Below are 15235 nucleotides of genomic sequence, written 5' to 3'. Positions count from 1 at the left end.
TGTTTTGCTATAGGGAGGCTGGTGAACACGCTGAATACGAATTACCTCAGTTCTGCAGCTTTCTATGTCTTTTTAATGCATTCTGTTTCAGGGTCACTTTCAATCAATATTTCATTTACTTACTGAGATTGAATGGGCGCTCTGAGACACAGTGTGCTGTTTATCATACAGATTGGACACCTCATTCTAGATCCAAGATCTTTTCCTCAACACTGGGAGCTGTCCTTTCAGCACCACAAAATTACTGCTTGAAGTTGCATTGCAGTTTTTTGTTTTTGTTTTTGTTTTTGTTTTTGTTTGTTTGTTTGGTTTTTTGTTTTTTTCTTTATCACTGGGAGCTTTTCTTTCAGCACCACAACATTGCACCTAGACTTTTTAAACGGCTGCCTTCCTCTTTGCACTGAAGACCAATTTCGTCTGCACTTCCAGTTATTGCTATTATCTGTAGGACTTTAAATCCTACTTCACTTCACCCACCCTACTCCTGAAACAGTTAAATGTATCTATTTCTGTGGAAGTCATTTTCTCATTGAATGATCAGAAACAAAGATAAATTCTAACCTGTAACGGCTCATTTCGACTCATTGCTTACAATAGATCTAAGCTCTTTTTTCTGCTTATTCGACTCCTTCCAGCTTCCCATCACATCTGTAACAAACTTTTAAAATGATATTGCCACACCACCATGCACAAGCCTACCTGCACAATAGAGATAGATTATTCCATCGCATTCAGATGGTTAACAGAGGTTAGCAAGTCCTGTATTATATATTTATATCGCTTTCTAAGAAAGTGCATATTAATGTTTACTTTAAGAATGTGTAAATGGTGCTATCAAGAATCTGATAAATTTTATCCCAGTTTTTTGTGTACCACTTCTAATGTATGAGATTTATTTTTTTATTGGAAAAAATAAACAGTATGAAAGCATTAAATTGGTAGATTTTAGTAATTTAACAATGAATGGAATCCCTATGTTACAGGCCCTATATTTCCTTGGAAATTTTAGTGGTGGTAATAGATTTCAACAAAGGTACTGATAATCATATTCCTTTTAATACATTATTATATTGCAGTCTTGATTCATATGCTGATTCCTCACTGAGTCCTTAAATAAAATTTTATTTACTTAATACTTTTATTTACTGTAAGTCTTCTTCAAGAAGGGAATTCTTGCTTTCCAAGGCAGCAATTGAGAGATTAAAATATAATTTAATACTCTTTACATCACAGGCACTATTTGAGACTAGTTACTCTGTTAGTAGGAGAAATATTCATCACTCATTAAATACAGGGCAAGCATGGCTATACATAATAATTTTGAGTGCAATACAGTCTTATAAATTTAATGTACACACTTAACTGAGGCAAACAGCCATATAAAATTGCACATGATTAGAAAACAGGATGAACTCATTTTGCCTTCTGCTTGGTTTCTCATAAACATGAATACATAATACTGTTATGCACTGTTGTTCATAGATGTCTTTTTACATAAAGGGTAAGTATCATATTACTTTAACAGATTATCTTTGGAAATCTGCATGTTATTTTTTGTTTCATCAGATATGTGCCCCAATTAAATAACATTTTTTTCAAAAAATGAAAGTATTAGAGAACTTGTCATGTTAATTTTGAAAACTATTGAAGTGTAGTACTAGATAGGATGTCATTCCACTGGTCTATATAAACAAAGAATCTGTTCTTGAAAATTGAAGCATTACCTTGTATAATTAATAAAGTACATCAAATCAGATTTGTAAATAAAATATTGTTTAAGTCTAAAGTATTCAATATTTTGATTAGATTATTTTTTTAAAGAAAAATATTTAACATGTATGTGCCGAATTTTTTTTAAATAGTTTTTTATAATTGCAATGGAAAGGCAATTGTCTCATTACAAAGTGGTACAGAAGCCAATACTTGGGTTACCATAGATATATAAACAAGTAAAAACTGTGGAACACGTTTTAAGCTCATTTTGGAAAAAAAAAAACAGTTCTGTAGAAATGCATATTTGTATTTGTTTCTCTAATAAATCTGCAAATAGCTTTAAACACAAATTAGTTTTAATTATTTAAATTATGAGTTCTCTTAAGTAATTTAACACCTGTTTTGCCTTACATTTTGTGAAAACTTTGTCTTATTGAAATGAATAGAGGCTTGTTGTGGAAATCAAGGTAGGTCTGCATTTATTCAAAAATGTCAGGTATTTAGCATTTAAGTATGTTTACCTCTATGAAATGATTAAAGAATTTGTATGAAAAACAACACTTCTCCCCCCACCCAAATTTCATGAATTTAGCCACTGCTATATTCAAAGGACCAGTTTGCATTTCCTTTAACTCAGTACAAAGCAAAGGACCAAAACAAAGGACCAGTTTGGAGGATTTGCTTTAACTCAGTATCAAATGAAAGAGCAAATTAAGTGAAATCGTGTTCAGATGGTTGATGATCAAAAGATTATTTGATACAGATAATCAGTTTCTTTGCCTGTATCAATGAAGGAATATAGACTTTTCTGAACCACAGTGCTTCCTCAGTCTTCTTTAATGTCATTTATGCATTATGATTAAAGTTGATATCTAAAAATACATATATTTTTCTTAAATTGTGACTTTAGGCACATGCATTTGAAACTGTTTTAGGATAACATATAGTCATCTATTTCTGTTGTTAGAAATAGATGTAGACTCTCCATTTTATAAAAAATGCTTTGTAGACAATAGATCAATAGATATACTAGAATACATACTAATATGTGTGTCTTTTTAAAGTTGTCATTCTGCTAGATCAGAGATACTTACCTTTTAGTTAAGGATTCAATTGAGTATTCCAATCCTATTGAACTATAAAGAACATTCAAATTTTAATGAAATATTTGTATTTGCCATTTTGTTAAGTTAGTAAAATATTTCAGAGGATCTGGCTTATGAAAACTTGAAGCATTTCCGAGGGTATAGTTCATTGGCTTATCCAATTGTACAGCATTTGATCAATAAAACAATACTGTTTCTTGTCAGTATTTTAGATAATGGGTAATTTTAACATTCCTTAACAAAATTTCTATAATTTAAATTTCAAAATAATGACATCAAAATTTCTACACTTGTTATATCTTTTTCTGTGAATATTAATATAGATCAAATCCTTAGTAGATAAATATACTGTGTAAATTGTTATAGTATACTAAATAATAATATTGGATAGATTTGATGATTTTATAGTATTTCCATATTTTATGTTGTCTATTTTAGGAGATAAATGTTGAAAGAGGCTCTGATAAGAGGAAGACTATAGACCTATAGTGAGACCAATTTATGTTGAAATTGTATTGAAAATAAACCATTACTTTTAAGGCTTCAGCACAGACAAAAAATATATTGCAATTTTTTAACATATTGGCATAATACACAGTTATATATCTTTTTAATAAATGAAAAAGTTAACCATATTTTTTAAGTATCTTAGGAAAAACATTTTTCATTCAATTCTGTAAAGAATATATTTTGTGAGGTTCCATTACCTAGAAGACAGCATTGACTAGTATAGTAGTTCATCACTTAAGAGATACAACTCAAGATTTTTAACATTTCAGTCTGCATCAAGATTATGAGTGTTTTGTTTTAGGTTTTTCTGTTTGTGAGTTCGTTTTTTTTTTGGGATGGGGAGGGAGCTAGAGGATAGAGGCAATTATCAAAACTATTTGCGCTCAGGCAACTACTGATTTTATAAACAGTGATTCAGAAGGCCAAATACTTTCAATTATTAAACTTTTTCATCACTTTGTGAGTACAGGGAAAACCTCTGAGGTTAAGCTTCCTGTGAAGATTGACTGCATAACTTCCAAAAAAATGTTACTTCTATATGCACTACAGAGGCTTATTCTGAATCGGAAACTTTTAAAAAATCGGGGAGGAAGGCAGCAAATCCCACTGCCACGTGTGTACCTGTGCAACAACCTTGCATGTTCTTCACATGTACCCCAAAACCTAAGATGCAATAAAAAAAAAGATACTTATAATTTGAAATCTTTAAATAATTGCCAATGCAGTTACTTCTGAATATGAAAATTCTTACTTTCAGTGAACTTTTAAAAATTGGGGTCCTGTCACGGTGGCTCATGCCTGTAATCCCAGAACTTTAGGAGACCAAGGCGGGTGGATCACCTGAGGTCAAGAGTTTAAGACCAGCCTGCCCAACGTGGTGAAACCCCATCTCTACTAAAACGAATACCAAATTAGTCATGTTGGTGGCTCACACCTGTAATCCTAGCTACACAGGGAGCTGAGGCAGGAGAATCCCCTGAACCTGGGAGGCGGAGCTTGCATTGAGCCAAGATCCTGCTATTGCACTACAGGCTGGGCAGCAAGAGCAAAAGTCAATCCAAAAAAAAAAAAAGAAAAAATGGGAGAGGAGGGGGTTGTTTAAAAGATTTTCTTGTAATCTGCTCCCTTTAGGACCTATCTCTTTTAAAACCATTTTAAAAATCTTGAAATTTTACCTTTTTTTTAGTTGACTTTTTTAAAATTTTATGCATCATCTTTTACTTTTTAATGATTTTTCTTTAAATATTAAAGTTGTTTTAAGGTTAATTTTATATACTGATGGATCCAGTCATCACCAGTATGCATGATGTACAAACTTGGAATCTGTTTGGCATTCATTAGCATATAATATGGATGTTTTGTTATGAACAAAATCAGATGTTCTAAATACCTCGTTTGGACAAAAAGGAAAGAAAGATAGGACAAGCAGGCAAAGCACTGGAGAATCAATCTTTTGAAGAGTGACAGGACAACCAAGTTTAGCGATCTGAGCAAACTAGGATAATTCATTATAAGCCGTTGACCTTGTGTAAGCACACAGAGGTTGATGCCAATGTAATGCTATCTCTCTTGGGAATTTTCATGTTTTTCGAGTTTTTCAAATCTTAGGTATTATTTTCAAGTCAATACGATCATCATTGGGTCTCCTATAACAATAAACAAAGTTGTACACTAATTAAAGTACCAGTGAAGTGGCATGTAGAAGGCAATGATACTACAAAAACATGTTACTAAATAATGTCAGTAATTCTGTTCCGGTATCTTCCATACATCACATAGCTACAGATTAATACACTTTGGTTACTTTATTTTTCACTCAAACCCACATTACTTTCTATCCTGACATGAAGAAATCAAGGAGGAACTTTCGCCAATTTATTTTTAAATTTTAAGCACAGTGTTATACCCAAGGACAAAAGTAAAGAATAAAAGTACATATACAAAATCCTTTTTTTCTGAATAGTAGGACTTAACACTCAATTGAGATCATGTATTCATGTATTCTATGTGTATTCCAATTCTAATTTTGAATGGAGAGTAAATTAGTTTCACCAACAGTGACAATGTCATCACTGACCTATGGTAAAACAGTAAAAGAAGTATAATTAAGCTAATCATACCTCTTTTTATATAACTTCAAGTGTTTAGGAAAAGCAAAGTTACAGTGATAATGTTATAATAGGCATTATAATATTTTTCTTCTTGTTAGCATAAGTTTTATTGCCATTGATCTTAAGTATATTTTAAAAGTTGAACTTCTAAAGGTTTTGTGGACCTTTTCAAAATAAAAAAGTAGATAAGAAATTTTCTTACATAATATTAGGAAAAGTATTTTCACAAATAATTCCCCAATATGTGAAAAGAATAAATAACTAATATTTATATTGTCTTCTGCCATGTGCAGAATGTACCTTTATTATTTAATTCTCTCAGTATTATAAAGTGTAAATATTAGTTTGATTTCCATTTACAAAAAATGAAATACAAATACTGAGTCTCCAGTCACTAAGATAAAATTAATAAATTGAGGATCCAACTTTACAGAAAGCAAAGATTTTAAATTTAAAATTAAAATGATTAATGCATTAGAATATTTTTAAGCAGTAAGCAACTTTAATGCAAGTTAATGGGTTTGTTTCTAAATAATCTAAAGCTCTCAGAATCATAACTGTACATAGGTAATTACATTATCATATAAGTTAGACCTCTAGGCCTGTCACAGTGCATGTTACCTTTTGAGAGAAACATTGAAAACTGTAGAAATAAAACAATAACTTTTATAACAACTAAAGCATCTTATGGTAATAAACATGCAAGCAACTGGAATAGCATGGTAGGGATATATGGAATTATTTGAAATAAATGTGTCTTCCATCTCTCCAGTGGATTAGTTGTGTGGCCCTAGAGAAGATTCATTTTACTTCATTTTGAGTGCACACAAGGCGCAGTGTATTACATGATTTTAAATCTGTTTCTAAGTGCTATTACATTAAGAAATGTTTTGTCACTTGATAGTTTGTCTGTAAAAGATAAGCATTTTCTCAAACTATCAAAGGATGTGTATAATATAGAGGAATCAAATGGTGGAACATTTGGCAATATTTACAGGGATTGAGTCAATCCCATGAAAATAAAAAGTGAGTTAATAATACGTACTCAAAAATGATTAAAATGTATTTAAGAAGTTTATATTTTTAAAACAATATAAAAGTTATCTACATCAATTTCAAATTGAAATAAATGATCTTATATAGAGGTTATATGATATATGATACTAATAAATACATTGTTACATTGTTTCTTGAAAATTCTGTTGAGAATCTAAATTTTAAAGTATTTACAAGAGGCATTTGGATTTTTTAAATTTATTAAATCTTAAATGTACTAAATTTTAAACAATTATCAAGATATAACCATTGTGTTCTTATAGATCAACAGGTTATATGTTATAAAAAGTTCAGAGATGACATTTTATTAGAAATCATTTAAAAATATAATATCTAAAAGAATCTTTGTAAATTCTGCAAAAATATTTATCTGTGATTTATTGTTCTCTTTTCTGAAAGGCAAGAAAATTAAAAAGATATAGGCATACTCCATATCTGACATATATTGATCAATATATAGTTTATAGGATTTTTTCAGTCTCCTAATAATCAAATGCACTCTTCATATACCTCATCTTTTTTATTTGATTATCAAAATAGTTGTGAGAATCAAATTAACTGTATCATATCCAATTCTATTATTGCATTCAACATATTCAGAGGTTATTTTTCGGTAGAATAAATATGACACTTAAAATAAGTTCTAAAAGTATCTCAATTGTTTTATAAGGATTATTTTTAACATAAATTTTCTATATATTTCATGGCCAAAAATATATTATTAAAGGGAAAGCATTTGCTAATATTTCATCGAATGCTGCTATTTTGTAATTGGGAAGTAACCCTTGCATATCCATTGTTAATAGTATAGTCATTTTTGTTTACACAGGTCTTCAGAAAAAACAAAAGTATATAATCACTGAAAATCATCTTTATAAGATATTCTGTTTGCCTTATACTTCAGAGTGACAGAAAAAAATTTAGAATTTAATGTGGCCATTCCATAATAGGAGAATTGTTCTTTTCTCTAAAATAATAATAGAATATTCTAGCAGGAGAAAATGCAATTATTTTAATCTCAAGTGTTTTAAATAATTGCCTGTGCCTTGTTCCCCAAATGAAGAAGGATATAAATCATTTTATTTTATTGGGTTTTCAGAGTTTTATTCTACCCTAAGGCAGAGCCTACACAAGAAATATATCTAGCCTATAATAGATTGAAGTTAATTATCTAAGATAAATGATATCTAAAATGATGCATGATAAGAACTTAAGAGTTATGATTTCTATAATCTCAAATGAAATAAATATCAGGGTGCTATTTTTATTATTAGCAAAAGAAATTGTGTGACTTATCTTAAGGAATTATATTTATTACCAGAAATTTTAACCAAAGAACATCAGCTAGAAAACATAAATCCCCCGTATAGAGGGGATAGAGGAAAAGTGGGTTTTGAAATAGACAAATATAGATTTGAATCTCAGTCTCACTCCTCCTGATACTGAACATTTGTAGACTTAGATACCCTGTATGGAATGCGGGGATCACAATTACCTCAACATGTAAGGATTAAATTATATGTGTTTTTGGTATACCTATATTTCAGTACTCAAACCACAAAGAAGCAAGAGGTTTTTCAATAAATATCAATATCCTCTACAAATTAAGGGAAATAAAATTATAAAATATGTTGAACAAGAGCATAGTAATATTGGTGAAAGTGCTTTACAAAATTATGAGCTTAATAGAATGTAAGATAAAGCCTTAAATTTGAAAAAAATTAGATTGCATAGACTAGTGTCTATATATAAACACAAACACAAAATAAGTGCTAAATAAGTATTTTGTCTCATTCATTTCTATTGCAATTTCACATAGGTACTCCCATAAAGTTATTACAACAGATTTTATTTAAAAATCAGTAGAATTCTTCACATCAACTAAAAACAAATGGTAACAATTCCCTAAATTTATTGGAGAGTAGAATATAAATGATTATATAAAGATATATAATTACTTTACTAATGGTTTATTAATTTATAACATGAAAATTCTTATTATAGGTACAAGAAGATATTTATGAACACTTAAGAAAACTTTTTAAATATATTTTTCTGTGTACACAAAATTCAATGTGTAACCAAAAAAAATGAAAACTAAAACTTCTAATATTCTAAAGATTAATAACAGAAAAATTTGCAATTAGTTAAAAGATTTCCTGAAATTAAGTGAACATCTGGTAATTAATTGGTTTTATTTTAGATAAGTTCAGTGAGCCAACAAGTTCATCAGATTGTCCATTAACTAATCATATTTCAATTTAAATCTTTCATAAACCCCTTGATAAAAACCTACTGCTTTTTTATATAAATAAAAGAGTAAATAATAAAGAACTGGAAATGCATTGGTACTTGTATTATACTATGTTAAATATTAATTAAAAACTAATATTTCACCAACTTTTATGTGTTAGCACATATTATTTTATATTTCAAATAACTAATCATCCTGTAAACTCATTTTTAATAATGTTAATATGGAATAAAATACTTTTAAAACACCACAGAATTGTATATTTTAGATATCTTGTCACATGCTCTATTAAAAGATAAAGGAAATTTGGTTTGTAAATTTTAAAGGTAACAAATGTCTTTTAAGAAAGAACTCTTAAAAGCTAATAAAGAGCTTCTGAGGTATGTCTGCATTTCTTCATGGAAGAATTGTAAGACAACAAATAAATATTCTCATCATTAAAGGATTGTAAATGATCAGAAATAAGTTTACACAATGAGAAAAATGAGAGAGAAATTTTGGCAGTCTTTGTAGGGCACATTTTATGAATAATTTCAGCTATGCTCCATTTCAGAGTGTTATTTTTCCACTCATATGGCTAATTTAAGATTTAAATAATTCAGCACAGCCCAAAACTTTTACAATATGATCAAAACAGGACCTTAACATTTTCCAAGTGCTTTGACATATCATCTATTTGTATTTTTTTTTCTTTACAACCCCTTGAACATGGTAGAACCGGTATCAGAGTTAATGTTCTTTCCTTAAGCCAAGATAATGATTTATTCAATTTCAATATTAGAAAAAAGAGTAAGGCAGACATCCTTTTAACACTCACCACACTGCGTTGTTGATGTCTTTGAAACGTAGCTTTTGGGCAGTTAAATGCTTTGTGTTCGAATTAAAAAGTTATGTTCAGCATTTCTTCACCAGGATAAGAACAGAAAATAAGAGGTAACTTGGACAATCCCACAAGAAAAACTGACACTTCCATTAATATTTTGTGGGCCTGTGAGTCTTCAAAATATTAGTGATCACTACTTGTTATGGGATATTTAAAACACTTATAAGAATATACTTTTAAAACACTCATTCCCCTACTAGTTCAATCAATCAATACCTTTGCTGAAATTGACTGTCAAGCATAGCTCCCTTGTTTGATGAAGAAGGAACCAACATCATGCATATGATTTGATATAAAAGGTGAAAATTTAAAACATGGTTCAGTACTTCTTTCTGCTAAAATATGTTTAATTTTATTATGGGCATAATGGATTAGTAGTTGCATAGAGGTCTAATTGCAAATCTTACATGGTCTGAAGATGTTTTTGAAAGGCATACAAAATGGAAAGACACAATTGCTTTTACACTCTTGGCAAGAGTTACTCATCTAAAGGATATAAGTGCTCAAGCACTACCTAGAGGTTAATCAGAATGAAGTGCAGTATGCACAGGAGCCTTGCATCTGAGATAAAAGTATATTTGCTGCCTTTAAATGTTTTCTAAGATCAATCATAATGGAAAAAAATCAACTAGTAGAAACATGAGGAAAGAACAAGATGTATATCCAAATGTAAGCAAGATATTATTAACTATTGATATTTGAAAACAAGTACTTAACAAATACCTTTTATTTTCATTAGATTGACATACTAACAATAGAAATGTGAAAATCTGGTTTGCTATGGTCTTGAAAGCATTACATTGAATATTGTAATTAATGTTCAAAACACTGTTTTTTACATGGTAAGAAAGGTTTTCTAAATAAAAAAGAAAATGAAATATTTTTAAGTTGAACTACGAAACTAGTTTATTTTGTGCTTATTACTGTTTCTGGTATGTAATAAGCAGTGATAATCATCTTAATTATTTTTGATAGACAATTATATTCATTAAGAAGATAGAATAAAAAATGAGTATTGTATACCCTAGATATTTACAATCAACAATTTAAAATTATTTATTAATGATACGCATTTTAATATAGTGACCAAGTTTTGTTACCATTACCGACAAATATAGATCTGAAACAAAATGTACTTTCAAAACATAAATAACATAATAGAATATGGAATTCCAAACAATCTATAACAAATACAATAAAGATAAATTACAGTTACTGATCCTAAATAAAGGAAGGCTTATTTTATCAGAATTATCAAAAGGCTATGCAGCCTTCACCAAATGTCAGAAAATTATGTTATGAAATATTTTTTAAGAACCAACTGTGAAGGGGAAAGGTAGATTTTTTTAACCCTATGGAAATTATCAACATGCTTTAAAAGAGGAAAAGGGCGTTTTGATATTTTTGATGAAACTGTACTTTAAAACACTTTTGTATCTCAGTCTCTGGGTGTTTAAATGGAAATTCTCAGTGTAAAGTCTAGAGCCACTTTGGTTCATCAGAAATGTATTTTTGACATCTAAGGCTTGGAAGGTTAATATCATTTTAATCTTTGTTCAGACTTTGATTTCAATTTGCCATATATGTGAAGTTCATTACCGTGTATCATAAGAAAATATCTTTTGTTATATTAATAAAAGAGAAAAGTCATAGCATAGAAAGAAATGTGTGTGAAAAAATGACCGAACTTTATTTATTTATTTATTTATTTTGCTGTCCAGTTTTCTGTCCAGAAATGATGTGAACATGTAAAATTGAAACATGGGCCAGGCCTATGGAGAGAAACAGCAGCTCTACACTGTTAGGGCAGTAAGAAAGCTGAAAAATTGTTCTGTGGGATACATAGAGCAACGATAAAGGTGACAATATCAACTGACATTTGCCTTTTGCTATAGTACAAATTTCAAAACACTCTCAAATAGTTGTCTCATTTAATTTCTCATAACACTCCTTTATTGCACTTAAAATGCACTTAAATTCAACAATATAAAATTTTAAAATATGTATCATAGATTTCTATGCATTAAACAAAAAAATCAATATTATACTTTTAAATAAATTTAGTGTATAAGTTTGTTTCTCTAAAATATGCATTGCTATAAGTATTAAACTTTTTAGAGAAGCCTGAACAGAAAAAAAAATCTCTGAAATTAAAGAAGAGTAAACCTTTTTTTTTGTTTAATAATATGACTGAACTTGTATTACTGAACTTAAACTAAGAGGAAAACAAAATTAACAGAAAAGAATGCTTTGGGTAGACCAGTCTCTTCCCTTGGTGAAGTTTCTGAAAAATAAATGCACATAATCCCATATATTCCATTCTTCTGCCAACATTTAAGCTATAATGGGATACGAATTAATGAAATTTAAGGGATAATTAATAACTTTGTTTCATTTTTATCACTCCCAAACTTAGGAGATTTAGAACAAACAAATTTAGAACAGAATATTTCTTTCTTAGTCACAAATTTCATTTCTAACTTGATAAATTACTCTCAGGTTCCGAATATTTGGAATTATTGAATACTGGCTTTCATCACAACCAAGAAAGATAATGATGAATGAAAACTAACTATATTTTTATTTACTTTGAATTGAAAAAATCAAAACTTGTGTTTATTCATAATGTGAATGTCAACCACTTTAAAATATAACAATACCTATACATACCCCAACATTGTGCTGTAGACTTAAAAAATAATTTTTCTTATATTTTTAAAAAGTTAAAAGGGCTAATTTTAATTTTATATTTTATATTTTATATTTTACCTAAAATTCAGATAATGCATATACTTAATATCAGTATTTAATGCCAAATGTATGAGGGTCACTTAGTTTTTAGTTTGTGTGAATAATATACCACATGATTCAGCAACAATGGCAATAATAATATTTACATGTATAATGTATTTAAATTTTTAACCTGTTTGCTGCCTACCCAGATCAGCCGTTCTCAGAAATAATCCAGAATCTGAGGAGGTAAGTTAAAATATGTTTGGATTCCAATCTTTATGTTCTATAACATAATTTAATTATAGAGACCTTACTTTCAAGCAATGAGTAAATATCCACCATTGGTTTAATAAAATTTTAAATAATTGTTGGATATTCTCTTGGCTCAAATTAAGACGTAGACAATGGTAATCTTGCACTAAGTAGTACCCATTGTAGAATCACATATTATCTATTTAACTTCTTTTTGCTTTTTGTATTAAACAAGCCCACATTTGATGACATTTCAGCTGACTCCAAGAAGTATGACTGACTGAGGCCTGGCTCCAATTTGATCTTAAATGATTATTTCTGCTGAATAATGGTGAAGCATGGTAGGATAAAATCTCCTGGTTGAATTTAAACAACTGGCTCCTGATTGAGTCCACAGTTAAAAGTTTTCTAACATTTCTTTATTTCTGTGGGGGAGGAGATAGCAGAGGTTGCTTATTGTTAGTAGCCTGTAAAATGACCGTTTTAAAATTAAATAATACCACGAAATACAAAATTAAATAATACCACGAAATACAAAACTCGTTATGCATGAACAAATATGGAAGTTCCATTCCTAAGTATGAATATGTTGAAATGCCATGTATATATAATCGTGATATCATGTTCACATGAATGTTTCTGAACAACATCTTCATTGATTGGAAGTGAAAGTAAACATAGGACAAATGACTGGGTGAAACACTACTTACTCGATGGCAGTTTCAAATCAGCACACATCTACAATGGTAAGTTTTTACATGAATTTCCTTAAAACACAGGGGTCACAGAAGGCCCAGTACTAAAAATCCCTTTTAGAATCAGACTATGAAATTCTGATGCTACAAATTATATGGGTGTCCACATTCGGATTCACAAAACGTCATTCCTAAAAGAAAGGAAGTCACCTACATCTGAGTATTATTACCTAAGTTATCTTCATGCCACAATCCAATATTATAATTAAGCATTAAGTTGAGATCTTCATATTGAATAAAAATGAATATATGTTTAATTCTTGAAACACAAGCTTGTATTTTTCTCATATAAAATGATATGTTCCAACTTTGAAAAAAAAAATCAAGAAATGCACCTCAGTCTTTTGAGAAAAAAATCTGAAAATTTTCAGGAAAATAATAAGTTGCATTTTAAAAGGCTCAGATGGTTATAATCCTTCTACAGAAAGGATATTTACAAAACTAAAGAAAATTATCAGCAAACAAAACCTTTTCTTTTTTATTTAGCATATTCTCTTATTATTAAGCAAAGGAGGCATCTCAGTGTAATTTAGTAATTTAGTAATTATAAAAATGTGTTGAATTTTCATAGTAATTTTATCACATAAAAATATTTGCATTTATTTAAAGTCTCTGCAGTGTCACATTATTCTCTCAGGCATTTACCAAGTACCTACTACGTGTGTGTATCTCTCTAAAGAGCACAACAGTTTCTGGATAGAACCAGACAGATAAAGCACCTACCTGATAGAGCTAATATTCCAGTGGGGAAGTCAAAAAATAGACTATGAAGAGGCTAAAACAGTGTAAGAGGAAGTGACATAGGACAGAGATAGAGAGAGGTAACTTTGCACAGCGGAGTTAGGGAAGACTACTTGAAAAAGGCAAGGCTTCTTTCAGGGAGTCACTCTCTCCACCTTGTGAGTGTGGAAGAGCCAGAGGTGGTTAGTTAGGCCCTATCTGTAGATAAGGGATCTGATTTTTATTTTTTAATTCAATAAACACATGCCTGCAACATGCTAGGCACTGTAATAAGGCTTGGGTTTGTTAAGATGAACAAGAAAAAGGTCTTGTCCGAACTTTGAAGGAAATGTGAAAGGAGACCAAGGATTTTATTATTATACTATGGTATTTGACATAATATAATAGAGGTTTTCTGTAGGATAATTACAAAACATATAGGAAGACACAAAGGAGGTAACACTAGAATGCTAGCAGAGGGGAAAGGCATCAGGCTAAGCAAGCTCCTGATATTTTGGTGGGGACAGGTCAGTTAGTTATTAAATGACAAAGACGTGATAAAGTTGTGACTGGAAATCACGCCTCCTGATCCTCACAATGCTTTCCAGTAATCCACACCACTTTCATAAATCTAATTGTGGAAATGTTCATTGTGATAAAATGCTTTTATTAAAATGAGTCTGTTTTGAATATTCATTATAGCACATTTATAATACAGAAAAGAAATGACTGGAAAAGTCTGAAAAGAAAACTCTGCATTCAGTGTTCTTATGTTCAGAAGCTGGAATTTAAAGAGAAAGTTTATGAAAATTATGATGTAAGGCCCCACATTAATTTCAATCATCCTTCAATGGCACAAACTGAGCAGTACTGTCTTCCAATAGCCATGAAACCTAGGTACACATTGAGAAAAATAGCAACATTTTCTTTTTTTTTTTTTTTTTTTTTGAGACGGAGTTTCGCTCTTGTTACCCAGGCTGGAGTGCAATGGCACGATCTCGGCTCACCGCAACCTCCGCCTCCTCGGTTCAGGCAATTCTCCTGCCTCAGCCTCCCGAGTAGCTGGGATTATAGGCACGCGCCACCATGCCCAGCTAATTTTTTGTATTTTTAGTAGAGACGGGGTTTCACCATGTTGACCA

This window comes from Saimiri boliviensis, chromosome 2, assembly GCF_048565385.1.
Source record: "Saimiri boliviensis isolate mSaiBol1 chromosome 2, mSaiBol1.pri, whole genome shotgun sequence".
In the NCBI taxonomy this organism is placed as follows: Eukaryota; Metazoa; Chordata; class Mammalia; order Primates; family Cebidae; genus Saimiri; species Saimiri boliviensis.
Note: the sequence above shows the minus strand (reverse complement) of the source record.